At 37.0% G+C, this 19,924-nt stretch overlaps 17 non-coding genes across 17 annotated transcripts; all 17 read right to left on the bottom strand.

Annotated features, from left to right (window-relative positions):
• Positions 1-1,137: 1,137 nt before the first annotated feature.
• trnar-ucg (transfer RNA arginine (anticodon UCG)) lies at positions 1,138-1,210 on the bottom strand. Its single transcript has one exon. It is a non-coding gene; the product is annotated as a tRNA-Arg (tRNA).
• A 1,302-nt stretch (positions 1,211-2,512) lies between these two features.
• trnar-ucg (transfer RNA arginine (anticodon UCG)) lies at positions 2,513-2,585 on the bottom strand. The gene has a single exon. It is a non-coding gene; the product is annotated as a tRNA-Arg (tRNA).
• A 908-nt stretch (positions 2,586-3,493) lies between these two features.
• trnar-ucg (transfer RNA arginine (anticodon UCG)) lies at positions 3,494-3,566 on the bottom strand. The gene has a single exon. It is a non-coding gene; the product is annotated as a tRNA-Arg (tRNA).
• A 1,321-nt stretch (positions 3,567-4,887) lies between these two features.
• trnar-ucg (transfer RNA arginine (anticodon UCG)) lies at positions 4,888-4,960 on the bottom strand. The gene has a single exon. It is a non-coding gene; the product is annotated as a tRNA-Arg (tRNA).
• A 1,593-nt stretch (positions 4,961-6,553) lies between these two features.
• trnar-ucg (transfer RNA arginine (anticodon UCG)) lies at positions 6,554-6,626 on the bottom strand. Its single transcript has one exon. It is a non-coding gene; the product is annotated as a tRNA-Arg (tRNA).
• A 1,069-nt stretch (positions 6,627-7,695) lies between these two features.
• Positions 7,696-7,768, bottom strand: trnar-ucg (transfer RNA arginine (anticodon UCG)). Its single transcript has one exon. It is a non-coding gene; the product is annotated as a tRNA-Arg (tRNA).
• A 1,436-nt stretch (positions 7,769-9,204) lies between these two features.
• On the bottom strand, positions 9,205-9,277 carry trnar-ucg (transfer RNA arginine (anticodon UCG)). Its single transcript has one exon. It is a non-coding gene; the product is annotated as a tRNA-Arg (tRNA).
• Positions 9,278-10,185: 908 nt separating this feature from the next.
• Positions 10,186-10,258, bottom strand: trnar-ucg (transfer RNA arginine (anticodon UCG)). The gene has a single exon. It is a non-coding gene; the product is annotated as a tRNA-Arg (tRNA).
• Positions 10,259-11,869: 1,611 nt separating this feature from the next.
• On the bottom strand, positions 11,870-11,942 carry trnar-ucg (transfer RNA arginine (anticodon UCG)). The gene has a single exon. It is a non-coding gene; the product is annotated as a tRNA-Arg (tRNA).
• A 632-nt stretch (positions 11,943-12,574) lies between these two features.
• On the bottom strand, positions 12,575-12,647 carry trnar-ucg (transfer RNA arginine (anticodon UCG)). The gene has a single exon. It is a non-coding gene; the product is annotated as a tRNA-Arg (tRNA).
• Positions 12,648-14,069: 1,422 nt separating this feature from the next.
• Positions 14,070-14,142, bottom strand: trnar-ucg (transfer RNA arginine (anticodon UCG)). Its single transcript has one exon. It is a non-coding gene; the product is annotated as a tRNA-Arg (tRNA).
• Positions 14,143-14,759: 617 nt separating this feature from the next.
• On the bottom strand, positions 14,760-14,832 carry trnar-ucg (transfer RNA arginine (anticodon UCG)). The gene has a single exon. It is a non-coding gene; the product is annotated as a tRNA-Arg (tRNA).
• Positions 14,833-15,463: 631 nt separating this feature from the next.
• Positions 15,464-15,536, bottom strand: trnar-ucg (transfer RNA arginine (anticodon UCG)). The gene has a single exon. It is a non-coding gene; the product is annotated as a tRNA-Arg (tRNA).
• Positions 15,537-16,512: 976 nt separating this feature from the next.
• Positions 16,513-16,585, bottom strand: trnar-ucg (transfer RNA arginine (anticodon UCG)). Its single transcript has one exon. It is a non-coding gene; the product is annotated as a tRNA-Arg (tRNA).
• A 1,410-nt stretch (positions 16,586-17,995) lies between these two features.
• On the bottom strand, positions 17,996-18,068 carry trnar-ucg (transfer RNA arginine (anticodon UCG)). Its single transcript has one exon. It is a non-coding gene; the product is annotated as a tRNA-Arg (tRNA).
• Positions 18,069-18,699: 631 nt separating this feature from the next.
• trnar-ucg (transfer RNA arginine (anticodon UCG)) lies at positions 18,700-18,772 on the bottom strand. Its single transcript has one exon. It is a non-coding gene; the product is annotated as a tRNA-Arg (tRNA).
• Positions 18,773-19,127: 355 nt separating this feature from the next.
• Positions 19,128-19,200, bottom strand: trnar-ucg (transfer RNA arginine (anticodon UCG)). The gene has a single exon. It is a non-coding gene; the product is annotated as a tRNA-Arg (tRNA).
• Between the last annotated feature and the right edge of the window lie 724 nt (positions 19,201-19,924).

Raw genomic sequence — 19,924 nt, 5'->3', positions numbered from 1 at the left:
CTATGTCTCTCAATCAGACATAATATTTCTCAGGTCTTGCAGTCTTAGATTATTGAAGTTGAACAACAATGTCCAAGCTTTTCAAAGCAACAAGACCAATGCCATATTTCGGGAAATTGCAAACATGTTCAAATTAGCTGAGCTAATGAAATTAAACAACCACGAAGGGACTCTAACCCTCAATCTTCTGATTCGAAGTCAGACGCCTTATCCATTAGACAACGCAATCTATGTGATACAGCCCTATTTGACATTATACAGACTTTGCTATGCAACCATAGACATACAAATTGTGAACCTGTCCGAATGAGGAAAGCTAGTGATTTTTAACAAGTACAAAGATACTCTTTCTTTCAATCTTTCGATGCAGATTCAGACACAATAATTCTCAGGTCTTGCAGTCTTAGATTATTAAAGTTGAACAACAATGTCCAAGCTTTTCAAAGCAACAAGACCAATGCCTTATTTAGGGAAATTGCAAACATGTACGAATTAGCTGAGCTAATGAAATTAAACGACCCTATTTGACATCATACAGACTTTGCTATGCAACAGTAGACATCAAAGTTGTGAACCTGTCCGAATGAGGAAAGCTAGTGATATTTAACAAGTAAGAAGATACCTTTTCCCTCAAATTTGCGATGCAGAATCAGACTCAATAATTCTCAGGCCTTGCAATATTAGATTATTAAAGATGAATAACAATGTCCAAGCCTTTCAAAGAAACAAGACCAATGCCTTATTTCGGGAAATTGCAAACATGTCCATATTAGCAGATTTAATGAAATTAAACGACCACGAAAATGCCTCAAAACCTCAATTTTCTATTTTGAAGTAAGACGCCTTATCCATGAGGCAACACCTTCTACTCCATATTCTCCGATATGACATCAAACAGACGTTGCTTAGCAACAACAGACATCAAAATTGTGAACCTATCCGAATGAGGAAAGCTAGTGATATTTTACAAGTACGAAAATACTATGTCCCTCAATCAGACATAATATTTCTCAGGTCTTGCAGTCTTAGATTATTGAAGTTGAACAACAATGTCCAAGCTTTTCAAAGCAACAAGACCAATGACATATTTCGGGAAATTGCAAACATGTTCAAATTAGCTGAGCTAATGAAATTAAACAACCACGAAGGGACTCGAACCCTCAATCTTCTGATTCGAAGTCAGACGCCTTATCCATTAGGCCACGCAGTCTATGTGATACAGCCCTATTTGACATTATACAGACTTTGCTATGCAACAGTAGACATCAAAGTTGTGAACCTGTCCGAATGAGGAAAGCTAGTGATATTTAACAAGTAAGAAGATACCTTTTCCCTCAATCTTGCGATGCAGAATCAGACTCAATAATTCTCAGGCCTTGCAATATTAGATTATTAAAGATGAATAACAATGTCCAAGCCTTTCAAAGAAACAAGACCAATGCCTTATTTCGGGAAATTGCAAACATGTCCATATTAGCAGATTTAATGAAATTAAACGACCACGAAAATGCCTCAAAACCTCAATTTTCTATTTTGAAGTAAGACGCCTTATCCACGAGGCAACACCTTCTACTCCATATTCTCCAATATGACATCAAACAGACGTTGCTTAGCAACAACAGACATCAAAATTGTGAACCTATCCGAATGAGGAAAGATAGTGATATTTTACAAGTACGAAAAGACTATGTCTCTCAATCAGACATAATATTTCTCAGGTCTTGCAGTCTTAGATTATTGAAGTGTCCAATGTCCAAGCAACAAGACCAATGCCTTATTTCGGGAAATTGCAAACATGTTCAAATTAGCTGAGCTAATGAAATTAAACAACCACGAAGGGACTCGAACCCTCAATCTTCTGATTCGAAGTCAGACACCTTATCCATTAGGCCACGCAGTCTATGTGATACAGCCCTATTTGACATTATACAGACTTTGCTATGCAACCATAGACATAAAAATTGTGAAACTGTCCGAATGAGGAAAGCTAGTGATTTTTAACAAGTACAAAGCTACTCTTTCCTTCAATCTTTCGATGCAGATTCAGACACAATAATTCTCAGGCCTTGCAGTCTTAGATTATTAAAGTTGAACAACAATGTCCAAGCTTTTCAAAGCAACAAGACCAATGCCTTATTTAGCGAAATTGCAAACATGTCCATATTAGCAGATTTAATGAAATTAAACGACCACGAAAATGCCTCAAAACCTCAATTTTCTGTTTCGAAGTAAGACGCCTTATCCACGAGGCAACACCTTCTACTCCATATTCTCCGATATGACATCAAACAGACGTTGTTTAGCAACAACAGACATCAAAATTGTGAACCTATCCGAATGAGGAAAGCTAGTGATATTTTACAAGTACGAAAATCAGACATAATATTTCTCAGGTCTTGCAGTCTTAGATTATTGAAGTGTCCAATGTCCAAGCTTTTCAAAGCAACAAGACCAATGCCTTATTTCGGGAAATTGCAAACATGTTCAAATTAGCTGAGCTAATGAAATTAAACAACCACGAAGGGACTCGAACCCTCAATCTTCTGATTCGAAGTCAGACGCCTTATCCATTAGGCCACGCAGTCTATGTGATACAGCCCTATTTGACATTATACAGACTTTGCAATGCAACCATAGACATAAAAATTGTGAAACTGTCCGAATGAGGAAAGCTAGTGATTTTTAACAAGTACAAAGCTACTCTTTCCTTCAATCTTTCGATGCAGATTCAGACACAATAATTCTCAGGCCTTGCAGTCTTAGATTATTAAAGTTGAACAACAATGTCCAAGCTTTTCAAAGCAACAAGACCAATGCCTTATTTAGGGAAATTGCAAACATGTACGAATTAGCTGAGCTAATGAAATTAAACGACCCTATTTGACATCATACAGACTTTGCTATGCAACAGTAGACATCAAAGTTGTGAACCTGTCCGAATGAGGAAAGCTAGTGATATTTAACAAGTAAGAAGATACCTTTTCCCTCAAATTTGCGATGCAGAATCAGACTCAATAATTCTCAGGCCTTGCAATATTAGATTATTAAAGATGAATAACAATGTCCAAGCCTTTCAAAGAAACAAGACCAATGCCTTATTTCGGGAAATTGCAAACATGTCCATATTAGCAGATTTAATGAAATTAAACGACCACGAAAATGCCTCAAAACCTCAATTTTCTATTTTGAAGTAAGACGCCTTATCCATGAGGCAACACCTTCTACTCCATATTCTCCGATATGACATCAAACAGACGTTGCTTAGCAACAACAGACATCAAAATTGTGAACCTATCCGAATGAGGAAAGCTAGTGATATTTTACAAGTACGAAAATACTATGTCCCTCAATCAGACATAATATTTCTCAGGTCTTGCAGTCTTAGATTATTGAAGTTGAACAACAATGTCCAAGCTTTTCAAAGCAACAAGACCAATGACATATTTCGGGAAATTGCAAACATGTTCAAATTAGCTGAGCTAATGAAATTAAACAACCACGAAGGGACTCGAACCCTCAATCTTCTGATTCGAAGTCAGACGCCTTATCCATTAGGCCACGCAGTCTATGTGATACAGCCCTATTTGACATTATACAGACTTTGCTATGCAACAGTAGACATCAAAGTTGTGAACCTGTCCGAATGAGGAAAGCTAGTGATATTTAACAAGTAAGAAGATACCTTTTCCCTCAATCTTGCGATGCAGAATCAGACTCAATAATTCTCAGGCCTTGCAATATTAGATTATTAAAGATGAATAACAATGTCCAAGCCTTTCAAAGAAACAAGACCAATGCCTTATTTCGGGAAATTGCAAACATGTCCATATTAGCAGATTTAATGAAATTAAACGACCACGAAAATGCCTCAAAACCTCAATTTTCTATTTTGAAGTAAGACGCCTTATCCACGAGGCAACACCTTCTACTCCATATTCTCCAATATGACATCAAACAGACGTTGCTTAGCAACAACAGACATCAAAATTGTGAACCTATCCGAATGAGGAAAGATAGTGATATTTTACAAGTACGAAAAGACTATGTCTCTCAATCAGACATAATATTTCTCAGGTCTTGCAGTCTTAGATTATTGAAGTGTCCAATGTCCAAGCAACAAGACCAATGCCTTATTTCGGGAAATTGCAAACATGTTCAAATTAGCTGAGCTAATGAAATTAAACAACCACGAAGGGACTCGAACCCTCAATCTTCTGATTCGAAGTCAGACACCTTATCCATTAGGCCACGCAGTCTATGTGATACAGCCCTATTTGACATTATACAGACTTTGCTATGCAACCATAGACATAAAAATTGTGAAACTGTCCGAATGAGGAAAGCTAGTGATTTTTAACAAGTACAAAGCTACTCTTTCCTTCAATCTTTCGATGCAGATTCAGACACAATAATTCTCAGGCCTTGCAGTCTTAGATTATTAAAGTTGAACAACAATGTCCAAGCTTTTCAAAGCAACAAGACCAATGCCTTATTTAGCGAAATTGCAAACATGTCCATATTAGCAGATTTAATGAAATTAAACGACCACGAAAATGCCTCAAAACCTCAATTTTCTATTTTGAAGTAAGACGCCTTATCCACGAGGCAACACCTTCTACTCCATATTCTCCGATATGACATCAAACAGACGTTGCTTAGCAACAACAGACATCAAAATTGTGAACCTATCCGAATGAGGAAAGCTAGTGATATTTTACAAGTACGAAAATACTATGTACCTCAATCAGACATAATATTTCTCAGGTCTTGCAGTCTTAGATTATTGAAGTTGAACAACAATGTCCAAGCTTTTCAAAGCAACAAGACCAATGCCATATTTCGGGAAATTGCAAACATGTTCAAATTAGCTGAGCTAATGAAATTAAACAACCACGAAGGGACTCGAACCCTCAATCTTCTGATTCGAAGTCAGACGCCTTATCCATTAGGCCACGCAGTCTATGTGACACAGCCCTATTTGACATTATACAGACTTTGCTATGCAACAGTAGACATCAAAGTTGTGAACCTGTCCGAATGAGGAAAGCTAGTGATATTTAACAAGTAAGAGGATACCTTTTCCCTCAATCTTGCGATGCAGAATCAGACTCAATAATTCTCAGGCCTTGCAATATTAGATTATTAAAGATGAATAACAATGTCCAAGCCTTTCAAAGAAACAAGACCAATGCCTTATTTCGGGAAATTGCAAACATGTCCATATTAGCAGATTTAATGAAATTAAACGACCACGAAAATGCCTCAAAACCTCAATTTTCTGTTTCGAAGTAAGACGCCTTATCCACGAGGCAACACCTTCTACTCCATATTCTCCGATATGACATCAAACAGACGTTGTTTAGCAACAACAGACATCAAAATTGTGAACCTATCCGAATGAGGAAAGCTAGTGATATTTTACAAGTACGAAAATCAGACATAATATTTCTCAGGTCTTGCAGTCTTAGATTATTGAAGTGTCCAATGTCCAAGCTTTTCAAAGCAACAAGACCAATGCCTTATTTCGGGAAATTGCAAACATGTTCAAATTAGCTGAGCTAATGAAATTAAACAACCACGAAGGGACTCGAACCCTCAATCTTCTGATTCGAAGTCAGACACCTTATCCATTAGGCCACGCAGTCTATGTGATACAGCCCTATTTGACATTATACAGACTTTGCAATGCAACCATAGACATAAAAATTGTGAAACTGTCCGAATGAGGAAAGCTAGTGATTTTTAACAAGTACAAAGCTACTCTTTCCTTCAATCTTTCGATGCAGATTCAGACACAATAATTCTCAGGCCTTGCAGTCTTAGATTATTAAAGTTGAACAACAATGTCCAAGCTTTTCAAAGCAACAAGACCAATGCCTTATTTAGGGAAATTGCAAACATGTACGAATTAGCTGAGCTAATGAAATTAAACGACCCTATTTGACATCATACAGACTTTGCTATGCAACAGTAGACATCAAAGTTGTGAACCTGTCCGAATGAGGAAAGCTAGTGATATTTAACAAGTAAGAAGATACCTTTTCCCTCAAATTTGCGATGCAGAATCAGACTCAATAATTCTCAGGCCTTGCAATATTAGATTATTAAAGATGAATAACAATGTCCAAGCCTTTCAAAGAAACAAGACCAATGCCTTATTTCGGGAAATTGCAAACATGTCCATATTAGCAGATTTAATGAAATTAAACGACCACGAAAATGCCTCAAAACCTCAATTTTCTATTTTGAAGTAAGACGCCTTATCCATGAGGCAACACCTTCTACTCCATATTCTCCGATATGACATCAAACAGACGTTGCTTAGCAACAACAGACATCAAAATTGTGAACCTATCCGAATGAGGAAAGCTAGTGATATTTTACAAGTACGAAAATACTATGTCCCTCAATCAGACATAATATTTCTCAGGTCTTGCAGTCTTAGATTATTGAAGTTGAACAACAATGTCCAAGCTTTTCAAAGCAACAAGACCAATGACATATTTCGGGAAATTGCAAACATGTTCAAATTAGCTGAGCTAATGAAATTAAACAACCACGAAGGGACTCGAACCCTCAATCTTCTGATTCGAAGTCAGACGCCTTATCCATTAGGCCACGCAGTCTATGTGATACAGCCCTATTTGACATTATACAGACTTTGCTATGCAACAGTAGACATCAAAGTTGTGAACCTGTCCGAATGAGGAAAGCTAGTGATATTTAACAAGTAAGAAGATACCTTTTCCCTCAATCTTGCGATGCAGAATCAGACTCAATAATTCTCAGGCCTTGCAATATTAGATTATTAAAGATGAATAACAATGTCCAAGCCTTTCAAAGAAACAAGACCAATGCCTTATTTCGGGAAATTGCAAACATGTCCATATTAGCAGATTTAATGAAATTAAACGACCACGAAAATGCCTCAAAACCTCAATTTTCTATTTTGAAGTAAGACGCCTTATCCACGAGGCAACACCTTCTACTCCATATTCTCCAATATGACATCAAACAGACGTTGCTTAGCAACAACAGACATCAAAATTGTGAACCTATCCGAATGAGGAAAGATAGTGATATTTTACAAGTACGAAAAGACTATGTCTCTCAATCAGACATAATATTTCTCAGGTCTTGCAGTCTTAGATTATTGAAGTGTCCAATGTCCAAGCTTTTCAAAGCAACAAGACCAATGCCTTATTTCGGGAAATTGCAAACATGTTCAAATTAGCTGAGCTAATGAAATTAAACAACCACGAAGGGACTCGAACTCTCAATCTTCTGATTCGAAGTCAGACGCCTTATCCATTAGGCCACGCAGTCTATGTGATACAGCCCTATTTGACATTATACAGACTTTGCTATGCAACAGTAGACATCAAAGTTGTGAACCTGTCCGAATGAGCAAAGCTAGTGATATTTAACAAGTAAGAAGATACCTTTTCCCTCAATCTTGCGATGCAGAATCAGACTCAATAATTCTCAGGCCTTGCCATATTAGATTATTAAAGATGAATAACAATGTCCAAGCCTTTCAAAGAAACAAGACCAATGCCTTATATTTCTCAGGTCTTGCAGTCTTAGATTATTGAAGTTGAACAACAATGTCCAAGCTTTTCAAAGCAACAAGACCAATGCCATATTTCGGGAAATTGCAAACATGTTCAAATTAGCTGAGCTAATGAAATTAAACAACCACGAAGGGACTCGAACCCTCAATCTTCTGATTCGAAGTCAGACGCCTTATCCATTAGGCCACGCAGTCTATGTGATACAGCCCTATTTGACATTATACAGACTTTGCTATGCAACAGTAGACATCAAAGTTGTGAACCTGTCCGAATGAGCAAAGCTAGTGATATTTAACAAGTAAGAAGATACCTTTTCCCTCAATCTTGCGATGCAGAATCAGACTCAATAATTCTCAGGCCTTGCAATATTAGATTATTAAAGATGAATAACAATGTCCAAGCCTTTCAAAGAAACAAGACCAATGCCTTATTTCGGGAAATTGCAAACATGTCCATATTAGCAGATTTAATGAAATTAAACGACCACGAAAATGCCTCAAAACCTCAATTTTCTATTTAGAAGTAAGACGCCTTAACCACGAGGCAACACCTTCTACTCCATTTTCTCCAATATGACATCAAACAGACGTTGCTTAGCAACAACAGACATCAAAATTGTGAACCTGTCCGAATGAGGAAAGCTAGTGATTTTTAACAAGTACAAAGATACTCTTTCCTTCAATCTTTCGATGCAGATTCAGACACAATAATTCTCAGGTCTTGCAGTCTTAGATTATTAAAGTTGAACAACAATGTCCAAGCTTTTCAAAGCAACAAGACCAATGCCTTATTTAGGGAAATTGAAAACATGTACGAATTAGCTGAGCTAATGAAATTAAACGACCCTATTTGACAGTTGAACAACAATGTCCAAGCTTTTCAAAGAAACAAGACCAATGCCTTATTTCGGGAAATTGCAAACATGTCCATATTAGCAGATTTAATGAAATTAAACGACCACGAAAATGCCTCAAAACCTCAATTTTCTATTTTGAAGTAAGACGCCTTATCCACGAGGCAACACCTTCTACTCCATATTCTCCGATATGACATCAAACAGACGTTGCTTAGCAACAACAGACATCAAAATTGTGAACCTATCCGAATGAGGAAAGCTAGTGATATTTTACAAGTACGAAAAGACTATGTCCCTCAATCAGACATAATATTTCTCAGGTCTTGCAGTCTTAGATTATTGAAGTTGAACAACAATGTCCAAGCTTTTCAAAGCAACAAGACCAATGCCTTATTTCGGGAAATTGCAAACATGTCCATATTAGCAGATTTAATGAAATTAAACGACCACGAAAATGCCTCAAAACCTCAATTTTCTATTTTGAAGTAAGACGCCTTATCCACGAGGCAACACCTTCTACTCCATATTCTCCGATATGACATCAAACAGACGTTGCTTAGCAACAACAGACATCAAAATTGTGAACCTATCCGAATGAGGAAAGATAGTGATATTTTACAAGTACGAAAAGACTATGTCTCTCAATCAGACATAATATTTCTCAGGTCTTGCAGTCTTAGATTATTGAAGTGTCCAATGTCCAAGCAACAAGACCAATGCCTTATTTCGGGAAATTGCAAACATGTTCAAATTAGCTGAGCTAATGAAATTAAACAACCACGAAGGGACTCGAACCCTCAATCTTCTGATTCGAAGTCAGACGCCTTATCCATTAGGCCACGCAGTCTATGTGATACAGCCCTATTTGACATTATACAGACTTTGCTATGCAACCATAGACATAAAAATTGTGAAACTGTCCGAATGAGGAAAGCTAGTGATTTTTAACAAGTACAAAGCTACTCTTTCCTTCAATCTTTCGATGCAGATTCAGACACAATAATTCTCAGGCCTTGCAGTCTTAGATTATTAAAGTTGAACAACAATGTCCAAGCTTTTCAAAGCAACAAGACCAATGCCTTATTTAGGGAAATTGCAAACATGTACGAATTAGCTGAGCTAATGAAATTAAACGACCCTATTTGACATCATACAGACTTTGCTATGCAACAGTAGACATCAAAGTTGTGAACCTGTCCGAATGAGGAAAGCTAGTGATATTTAACAAGTAAGAAGATACCTTTTCCCTCAAATTTGCGATGCAGAATCAGACTCAATAATTCTCAGGCCTTGCAATATTAGATTATTAAAGATGAATAACAATGTCCAAGCCTTTCAAAGAAACAAGACCAATGCCTTATTTCGGGAAATTGCAAACATGTCCATATTAGCAGATTTAATGAAATTAAACGACCACGAAAATGCCTCAAAACCTCAATTTTCTATTTTGAAGTAAGACGCCTTATCCATGAGGCAACACCTTCTACTCCATATTCTCCGATATGACATCAAACAGACGTTGCTTAGCAACAACAGACATCAAAATTGTGAACCTATCCGAATGAGGAAAGCTAGTGATATTTTACAAGTACGAAAATACTATGTCCCTCAATCAGACATAATATTTCTCAGGTCTTGCAGTCTTAGATTATTGAAGTTGAACAACAATGTCCAAGCTTTTCAAAGCAACAAGACCAATGACATATTTCGGGAAATTGCAAACATGTTCAAATTAGCTGAGCTAATGAAATTAAACAACCACGAAGGGACTCGAACCCTCAATCTTCTGATTCGAAGTCAGACGCCTTATCCATTAGGCCACGCAGTCTATGTGATACAGCCCTATTTGACATTATACAGACTTTGCTATGCAACAGTAGACATCAAAGTTGTGAACCTGTCCGAATGAGGAAAGCTAGTGATATTTAACAAGTAAGAAGATACCTTTTCCCTCAATCTTGCGATGCAGAATCAGACTCAATAATTCTCAGGCCTTGCAATATTAGATTATTAAAGATGAATAACAATGTCCAAGCCTTTCAAAGAAACAAGACCAATGCCTTATTTCGGGAAATTGCAAACATGTCCATATTAGCAGATTTAATGAAATTAAACGACCACGAAAATGCCTCAAAACCTCAATTTTCTATTTTGAAGTAAGACGCCTTATCCACGAGGCAACACCTTCTACTCCATATTCTCCAATATGACATCAAACAGACGTTGCTTAGCAACAACAGACATCAAAATTGTGAACCTATCCGAATGAGGAAAGATAGTGATATTTTACAAGTACGAAAAGACTATGTCTCTCAATCAGACATAATATTTCTCAGGTCTTGCAGTCTTAGATTATTGAAGTTGAACAACAATGTCCAAGCTTTTCAAAGCAACAAGACCAATGCCATATTTCGGGAAATTGCAAACATGTTCAAATTAGCTGAGCTAATGAAATTAAACAACCACGAAGGGACTCTAACCCTCAATCTTCTGATTCGAAGTCAGACGCCTTATCCATTAGACAACGCAATCTATGTGATACAGCCCTATTTGACATTATACAGACTTTGCTATGCAACCATAGACATACAAATTGTGAACCTGTCCGAATGAGGAAAGCTAGTGATTTTTAACAAGTACAAAGATACTCTTTCCTTCAATCTTTCGATGCAGATTCAGACACAATAATTCTCAGGTCTTGCAGTCTTAGATTATTAAAGTTGAACAACAATGTCCAAGCTTTTCAAAGCAACAAGACCAATGCCTTATTTAGGGAAATTGCAAACATGTACGAATTAGCTGAGCTAATGAAATTAAACGACCCTATTTGACATCATACAGACTTTGCTATGCAACAGTAGACATCAAAGTTGTGAACCTGTCCGAATGAGGAAAGCTAGTGATATTTAACAAGTAAGAAGATACCTTTTCCCTCAATTTGCGATGCAGAATCAGACTCAATAATTCTCAGGCCTTGCAATATTAGATTATTAAAGATGAATAACAATGTCCAAGCCTTTCAAAGAAACAAGACCAATGCCTTATTTCGGGAAATTGCAAACATGTCCATATTAGCAGATTTAATGAAATTAAACGACCACGAAAATGCCTCAAAACCTCAATTTTCTATTTTGAAGTAAGACGCCTTATCCATGAGGCAACACCTTCTACTCCATATTCTCCGATATGACATCAAACAGACGTTGCTTAGCAACAACAGACATCAAAATTGTGAACCTATCCGAATGAGGAAAGCTAGTGATATTTTACAAGTACGAAAATACTATGTCCCTCAATCAGACATAATATTTCTCAGGTCTTGCAGTCTTAGATTATTGAAGTTGAACAACAATGTCCAAGCTTTTCAAAGCAACAAGACCAATGACATATTTCGGGAAATTGCAAACATGTTCAAATTAGCTGAGCTAATGAAATTAAACAACCACGAAGGGACTCGAACCCTCAATCTTCTGATTCGAAGTCAGACGCCTTATCCATTAGGCCACGCAGTCTATGTGATACAGCCCTATTTGACATTATACAGACTTTGCTATGCAACAGTAGACATCAAAGTTGTGAACCTGTCCGAATGAGGAAAGCTAGTGATATTTAACAAGTAAGAAGATACCTTTTCCCTCAATCTTGCGATGCAGAATCAGACTCAATAATTCTCAGGCCTTGCAGTATTAGATTATTAAAGTTGAACAACAATGTCCAAGCCTTTCAAAGCAACAAGACCAATGCCTTATTTCAGCGAAATTGCAAACATGTCCATATTAGCAGATTTAATGAAATTAAACGACCACGAAAATGCCTCAAAACCTCAATTTTCTATTTTGAAGTAAGACGCCTTATCCACGAGGCAACACCTTCTACTCCATATTCTCCGATATGACATCAAACAGACGTTGCTTAGCAACAACAGACATCAAAATTGTGAACCTATCCGAATGAGGAAAGCTAGTGATATTTTACAAGTACGAAAAGACTATGTCCCTCAATCAGACATAATATTTCTCAGGTCTTGCAGTCTTAGATTATTGAAGTTGAACAACAATGTCAGAGCTTTTCAAAGCAACAAGACCAATGCCTTATTTCTGGAAATTGCAAACATGTTCAAATTAGCTGAGCTAATGAAATTAAACAACCACGAAGGGACTCGAACCCTCAATCTTCTGATTCGAAGTCAGACGCCTTGTCCATTAGGCCACGCAGTCTATGTGATACAGCCCTTTTTGACATTATACAGACTTTGCTATGCAACCATAGACATAAAAATTGTGAACCTGTCCGAATGAGGAAAGCTAGTGATTTTTAACAAGTACAAATATACTCTTTCCTTCAATCTTTCGATGCAGATTCAGACACAATAATTCTCAGGCCTTGCAATATTAGATTATTAAAGATGAATAACAATGTCCAAGCCTTTCAAAGAAACAAGACCAATGCCTTATTTCGGGAAATTGCAAACATGTCCATATTAGCAGATTTAATGAAATTAAACGACCACGAAAATGCCTCAAAACCTCAATTTTCTATTTTGAAGTAAGACGCCTTATCCACGAGGCAACACCTTCTACTCCATATTCTCCGATATGACATCAAACAGACGTTGCTTAGCAACAACAGACATCAAAATTGTGAACCTATCCGAATGAGGAAAGCTAGTGATATTTTACAAGTACGAAAAGACTATGTCCCTCAATCAGACATAATATTTCTCAGGTCTTGCAGTCTTAGATTATTGAAGTTGAACAACAATGTCCAAGCTTTTCAAAGCAACAAGACCAATGCCATATTTTGGGAAATTGCAAACATGTTCAAATTAGCTGAGCTAATGAAATTAAACAACCACGAAGGGACTCGAACCCTCAATCTTCTGATTCGAAATATTACACTGTTTCCTTAAACGGTTCAGTTTTCCCCAAGGAACATGTTTTAATTATTCAATTATGGCAAAAAACAAAAACAATTAGAAGTTGAACATGATCCATTAGGCCACGCAGTCTATGTGATACAGCCCTATTTGACATTATACAGACTTTGCTATGCAACCATAGACATAAAAATTGTGAACCTGTCCGAATGAGGAAAGCTAGTGATTTTTAACAAGTACAAAGATACTCTTTCCTTCAATCTTTCGATGCAGATTCAGACACAATAATTCTCAGGCCTTGCAGTCTTAGATTATTAAAGTTGAACAACAATGTCCAAGCTTTTCAAAGCAACAAGACCAATGCCTTATTTCGGGAAATTGCAAACATGTCCATATTAGCAGATTTAATGAAATTAAACGACCACGAAAATGCCTCAAAACCTCAATTTTCTATTTTGAAGTAAGACGCCTTATCCATGAGGCAACACCTTCTACTCCATATTCTCCGATATGACATCAAACAGACGTTGCTTAGCAACAACAGACATCAAAATTGTGAACCTATCCGAATGAGGAAAGCTAGTGATATTTTACAAGTACGAAAATACTATGTCCCTCAATCAGACATAATATTTCTCAGGTCTTGCAGTCTTAGATTATTGAAGTTGAACAACAATTTCCAAGCTTTTCAAAGCAACAAGACCAATGACATATTTCGGGAAATTGCAAACATGTTCAAATTAGCTGAGCTAATGAAATTAAACAACCACGAAGGGACTCGAACCCTCAATCTTCTGATTCGAAGTCAGACGCCTTATCCATTAGGCCACGCAGTCTATGTGATACAGCCCTATTTGACATTATACAGACTTTGCTATGCAACAGTAGACATCAAAGTTGTGAACCTGTCCGAATGAGGAAAGCTAGTGATATTTAACAAGTAAGAAGATACCTTTTCCCTCAATCTTGCGATGCAGAATCAGACTCAATAATTCTCAGGCCTTGCAATATTAGATTATTAAAGATGAATAACAATGTCCAAGCCTTTCAAAGAAACAAGACCAATGCCTTATTTCGGGAAATTGCAAACATGTCCATATTAGCAGATTTAATGAAATTAAACGACCACGAAAATGCCTCAAAACCTCAATTTTCTATTTTGAAGTAAGACGCCTTATCCACGAGGCAACACCTTCTACTCCATATTCTCCAATATGACATCAAACAGACGTTGCTTAGCAACAACAGACATCAAAATTGTGAACCTATCCGAATGAGGAAAGATAGTGATATTTTACAAGTACGAAAAGACTATGTCTCTCAATCAGACATAATATTTCTCAGGTCTTGCAGTCTTAGATTATTGAAGTGTCCAATGTCCAAGCAACAAGACCAATGCCTTATTTCGGGAAATTGCAAACATGTTCAAATTAGCTGAGCTAATGAAATTAAACAACCACGAAGGGACTCGAACCCTCAATCTTCTGATTCGAAGTCAGACGCCTTATCCATTAGGCCACGCAGTCTATGTGATACAGCCCTATTTGACATTATACAGACTTTGCTATGCAACCATAGACATAAAAATTGTGAAACTGTCCGAATGAGGAAAGCTAGTGATTTTTAACAAGTACAAAGCTACTCTTTCCTTCAATCTTTCGATGCAGATTCAGACACAATAATTCTCAGGCCTTGCAGTCTTAGATTATTAAAGTTGAACAACAATGTCCAAGCTTTTCAAAGCAACAAGACCAATGCCTTATTTAGCGAAATTGCAAACATGTCCATATTAGCAGATTTAATGAAATTAAACGACCACGAAAATGCCTCAAAACCTCAATTTTCTATTTTGAAGTAAGACGCCTTATCCACGAGGCAACACCTTCTACTCCATATTGTCCGATATGACATCAAACAGACGTTGCTTAGCAACAACAGACATCAAAATTGTGAACCTATCCGAATGAGGAAAGCTAGTGATATTTTACAAGTACGAAAATACTATGTACCTCAATCAGACATAATATTTCTCAGGTCTTGCAGTCTTAGATTATTGAAGTTGAACAACAATGTCCAAGCTTTTCAAAGCAACAAGACCAATGCCATATTTCGGGAAATTGCAAACATGTTCAAATTAGCTGAGCTAATGAAATTAAACAACCACGAAGGGACTCGAACCCTCAATCTTCTGATTCGAAGTCAGACGCCTTACCCATTAGGCCACGCAGTCTATGTGAAACAGCCCTATTTGACATTATACAGACTTTGCTATGCAACAGTAGACATCAAAGTTGTGAACCTGTCCGAATGAGCAAAGCTAGTGATATTTAACAAGTAAGAAGATACCTTTTCCCTCAATCTTGCGATGCAGAATCAGACTCAATAATTCTCAGGCCTTGCAGTCTTAGATGATTAAAGTTGAACAACAATGTCCAAGAGTTTCAAAGCAACAAGACCAATGCCTTATTCAGCAAAATTGCAAACATGTCCATATTAGCAGATTTAATGAAATTAAACGACCACGAAAATGCCTCAAAACCTCAATTTTCTATTTTGAAGTAAGACGCCTTATCCACGAGGCAACACCTTCTACTCCATATTCTCCGATATGACATCAAACAGACGTTGCTTAGCAACAACAGACATCAAAATTGTGAACCTATCCGAATGAGGAAAGCTAGTGATATTTTACAAGTACGAAAAGACTATGTCCCTCAATCAGACATAATATTTCTCAGGTCTTGCAGTCTTAGATTATTGAAGTTGAACAACAATGTCCAAGCTTTTCAAAGCAACAAGACCAATGCCTTATTCAGCGAAATTGCAAACATGTCCATATTAGCAGATTTAATTAAATTAAACGACCACGAAAATGCCTCAAAACCTCAATTTTCTGTTTCGAAGTAAGACGCCTTATCCACGAGGCAACACCTTCTACTCCATATTCTCCGATATGACATCAAACAGACGTTGCTTAGCAACAACAGACATCAAACTTGTGAACCTATCCGAATGAGGAAAGATAGTGATATTTTACAAGTACGAAAAGACTATGTCCCTCAATCAGACATAATATTTCTCAGGTCTTGCAGTCTTAGATTATTGAAGTTGAACAACAATGTCAGAGCTTTTCAAAGCAACAAGACCAATGCCTTATTTCTGGAAATTGCAAACATGTTCAAATTAGCTGAGCTAATGAAATTAAACAACCACGAAGGGACTCGAACCCTCAATCTTCTGATTCGAAGTCAGACGCCTTGTCCATTAGGCCACGCAGTCTATGTGATGCAGCCCTTTTTTGACTTTATACAGACTTTGCTATGCAACCATAGACATAAAAATTGTGAACCTGTCCGAATGAGGAAAGCTAGTGATTTTTAACAAGTACAAATATACTCTTTCCTTCAATCTTTCGATGCAGATTCAGACACAATAATTCTCAGGCCTTGCAATATTAGATTATTAAAGATGAATAACAATGTCCAAGCCTTTCAAAGAAACAAGACCAATGCCTTATTTCGGGAAATTGCAAACATGTCCATATTAGCAGATTTAATGAAATTAAACGACCACGAAAATGCCTCAAAACCTCAATTTTCTATTTTGAAGTAAGACGCCTTATCCACGAGGCAACACCTTCTACTCCATATTCTCCGATATGACATCAAACAGACGTTGCTTAGCAACAACAGACATCAAAATTGTGAACCTATCCGAATGAGGAAAGCTAGTGATATTTTACAAGTACGAAAAGACTATGTCCCTCAATCAGACATAATATTTCTCAGGTCTTGCAGTCTTAGATTATTGAAGTTGAACAACAATGTCCAAGCTTTTCAAAGCAACAAGACCAATGCCATATTTTGGGAAATTGCAAACATGTTCAAATTAGCTGAGCTAATGAAATTAAACAACCACGAAGGGACTCGAACCCTCAATCTTCTGATTCGAAATATTACACTGTTTCCTTAAACGGTTCAGTTTTCCCCAAGGAACATGTTTTAATTATTCAATTATGGCAAAAAACAAAAACAATTAGAAGTTGAACATGATCCATTAGGCCACGCAGTCTATGTGATACAGCCCTATTTGACATTATACAGACTTTGCTATGCAACCATAGACATAAAAATTGTGAACCTGTCCGAATGAGGAAAGCTAGTGATTTTTAACAAGTACAAAGATACTCTTTCCTTCAATCTTTCGATGCAGATTCAGACACAATAATTCTCAGGCCTTGCAGTCTTAGATTATTAAAGTTGAACAACAATGTCCAAGCTTTTCAAAGCAACAAGACCAATGCCTTATTTCGGGAAATTGCAAACATGTCCATATTAGCAGATTTAATGAAATTAAACGACCACGAAAATGCCTCAAAACCTCAATTTTCTATTTTGAAGTAAGACGCCTTATCCACGAGGCAACACCTTCTACTCCATATTCTCCGATATGACATCAAACAGACGTTGCTTAGCAACAACAGACATCAAAATTGTGAACCTATCCGAATGAGGAAAGCTAGTGATATTTTACAAGTACGAAAAGACTATGTCCCTCAATCAGACATAATATTTCTCAGGTCGTGCAGTCTTAGATTATTGAAGTTGAACAACAATGTCCAAGCTTTTCAAAGCAACAAGACCAATGCAATATTTTGGGAAATTGCAAACATGTTCAAATTAGCTGAGCTAACCACGAAGGGACTCGAACCCTCAATCTTCTGATTCGAAGTCAGACGCCTTATCCATTAGGCCACGCAGTCTATGTGATACAGCCCTATTTGACATTATACAGACTTTGCTATGCAACCATAGACATAAAAATTGTGAACCTGTCCGAATAAGGAAAGCTAGTGATTTTTAACAAGTACAAAGATACTCTTTCCTTCAATCTTTCGATGCAGATTCAGACACAATAATTCTCAGGCCTTGCAGTCTTAGATTATTAAAGTTGAACAACAATGTCCAAGCTTTTCAAAGCAACAAGACCAATGCCTTATTTCGGGAAATTGCAAACATGTCCATATTAGCAGATTTAATGAAATTAAACGACCACGAAAATGCCTCAAAACCTCAATTTTCTATTTTGAAGTAAGACGCCTTATCCACGAGGCAACACCTTCTACTCCATATTCTCCGATATGACATCAAACAGACGTTGCTTAGCAACAACAGACATCAAAATTGTGAACCTATCCGAATGAGGAAAGCTAGTGATATTTTACAAGTACGAAAAGACTATGTCCCTCAATCAGACATAATATTTCTCAGGTCTTGCAGTCTTAGATTATTGAAGTTGAACAACAATGTCCAAGCTTTTCAAAGCAACAAGACCAATGCCATATTTTGGGAAATTGCAAACATGTTCAAATTAGCTGAGCTAATGAAATTAAACAACCACGAAGGGACTCGAACCCTCAATCTTCTGATTCGAAGTCAGACGCCTTATCCATTAGGCCACGCAGTCTATGTGATACAGCCCTATTTGACATTATACAGACTTTGCTATGCAACCATAGACATAAAAATTGTGAACCTGTCCGAATGAGGAAAGCTAGTGATTTTTAACAAGTACAAAGATACTCTTTCCTTCAATCTTTCGATGCAGATTCAGACACAATAATTCTCAGGCCTTGCAGTCTTAGATTATTAAAGTTGAACAACAATGTCCAAGCTTTTCAAAGCAACAAGACCAATGCCTTATTTAGCGAAATTGCAAACATGTCCATATTAGCAGATTTAATGAAATTAAACGACCACGAAAATGCCTCAAAACCTCAATTTTCTATTTTGAAGTAAGACGCCTTATCCACGAAATTAAACAACCACGAAGGGACTCGAACCCTCAATCTTCTGATTCGAAGTCAGACGCCTTATCCATTAGGCCACGCAGTCTATGTGATACAGCCCTATTTGACATTATACAGACTTTGCTATGCAACCATAGACATAAAAATTGTGAACCTGTCCGAATGAGGAAAGCTAGTGATTTTTAACAAGTACAAAGATACTCTTTCCTTCAATCTTTCGATGCAGATTCAGACACAATAATTCTCAGGCCTTGCAGTCTTAGATTATTAAAGTTGAACAACAATGTCCAAGCTTTTCAAAGCAACAAGACCAATGCCTTATTTAGCGAAATTGCAAACATGTCCATATTAGCAGATTTAATGAAATTAAACGACCACGAAAATGCCTCAAAACCTCAATTTTCTATTTTGAAGTAAGACGCCTTATCCACGAGGCAACACCTTCTACTCCATATTCTCCGATATGACATCAAACAGACGTTGCTTAGCAACAACAGACATCAAAATTGTGAACCTATCCGAATGAGGAAAGCTAGTGATATTTTACAAGTACGAAAAGACTATGTCCCTCAATCAGACATAATATTTCTCAGGTCTTGCAGTCTTAGATTATTGAAGTTGAACAACAATGTCCAAGCTTTTCAAAGCAACAAGACCAATGCCATATTTCGGGAAATTGCAAACATGTTCAAATTAGCTGAGCTAATGAAATTAAACAACCACGAAGGGACTCGAACCCTCAATCTTCTGATTCGAAGTCAGACGCCTTATCCATTAGGCCAAGCAGTCTATGTGATACAGCCCTATTT

Source organism: Oncorhynchus clarkii, unplaced genomic scaffold (assembly GCF_045791955.1).
Source record: "Oncorhynchus clarkii lewisi isolate Uvic-CL-2024 unplaced genomic scaffold, UVic_Ocla_1.0 unplaced_contig_10888_pilon_pilon, whole genome shotgun sequence".
Taxonomy (NCBI): domain Eukaryota; kingdom Metazoa; phylum Chordata; class Actinopteri; order Salmoniformes; family Salmonidae; genus Oncorhynchus; species Oncorhynchus clarkii.
The sequence above is the reverse complement of the archived record's forward strand: the minus strand, read 5'-3'. Positions and strand labels throughout refer to the sequence as shown.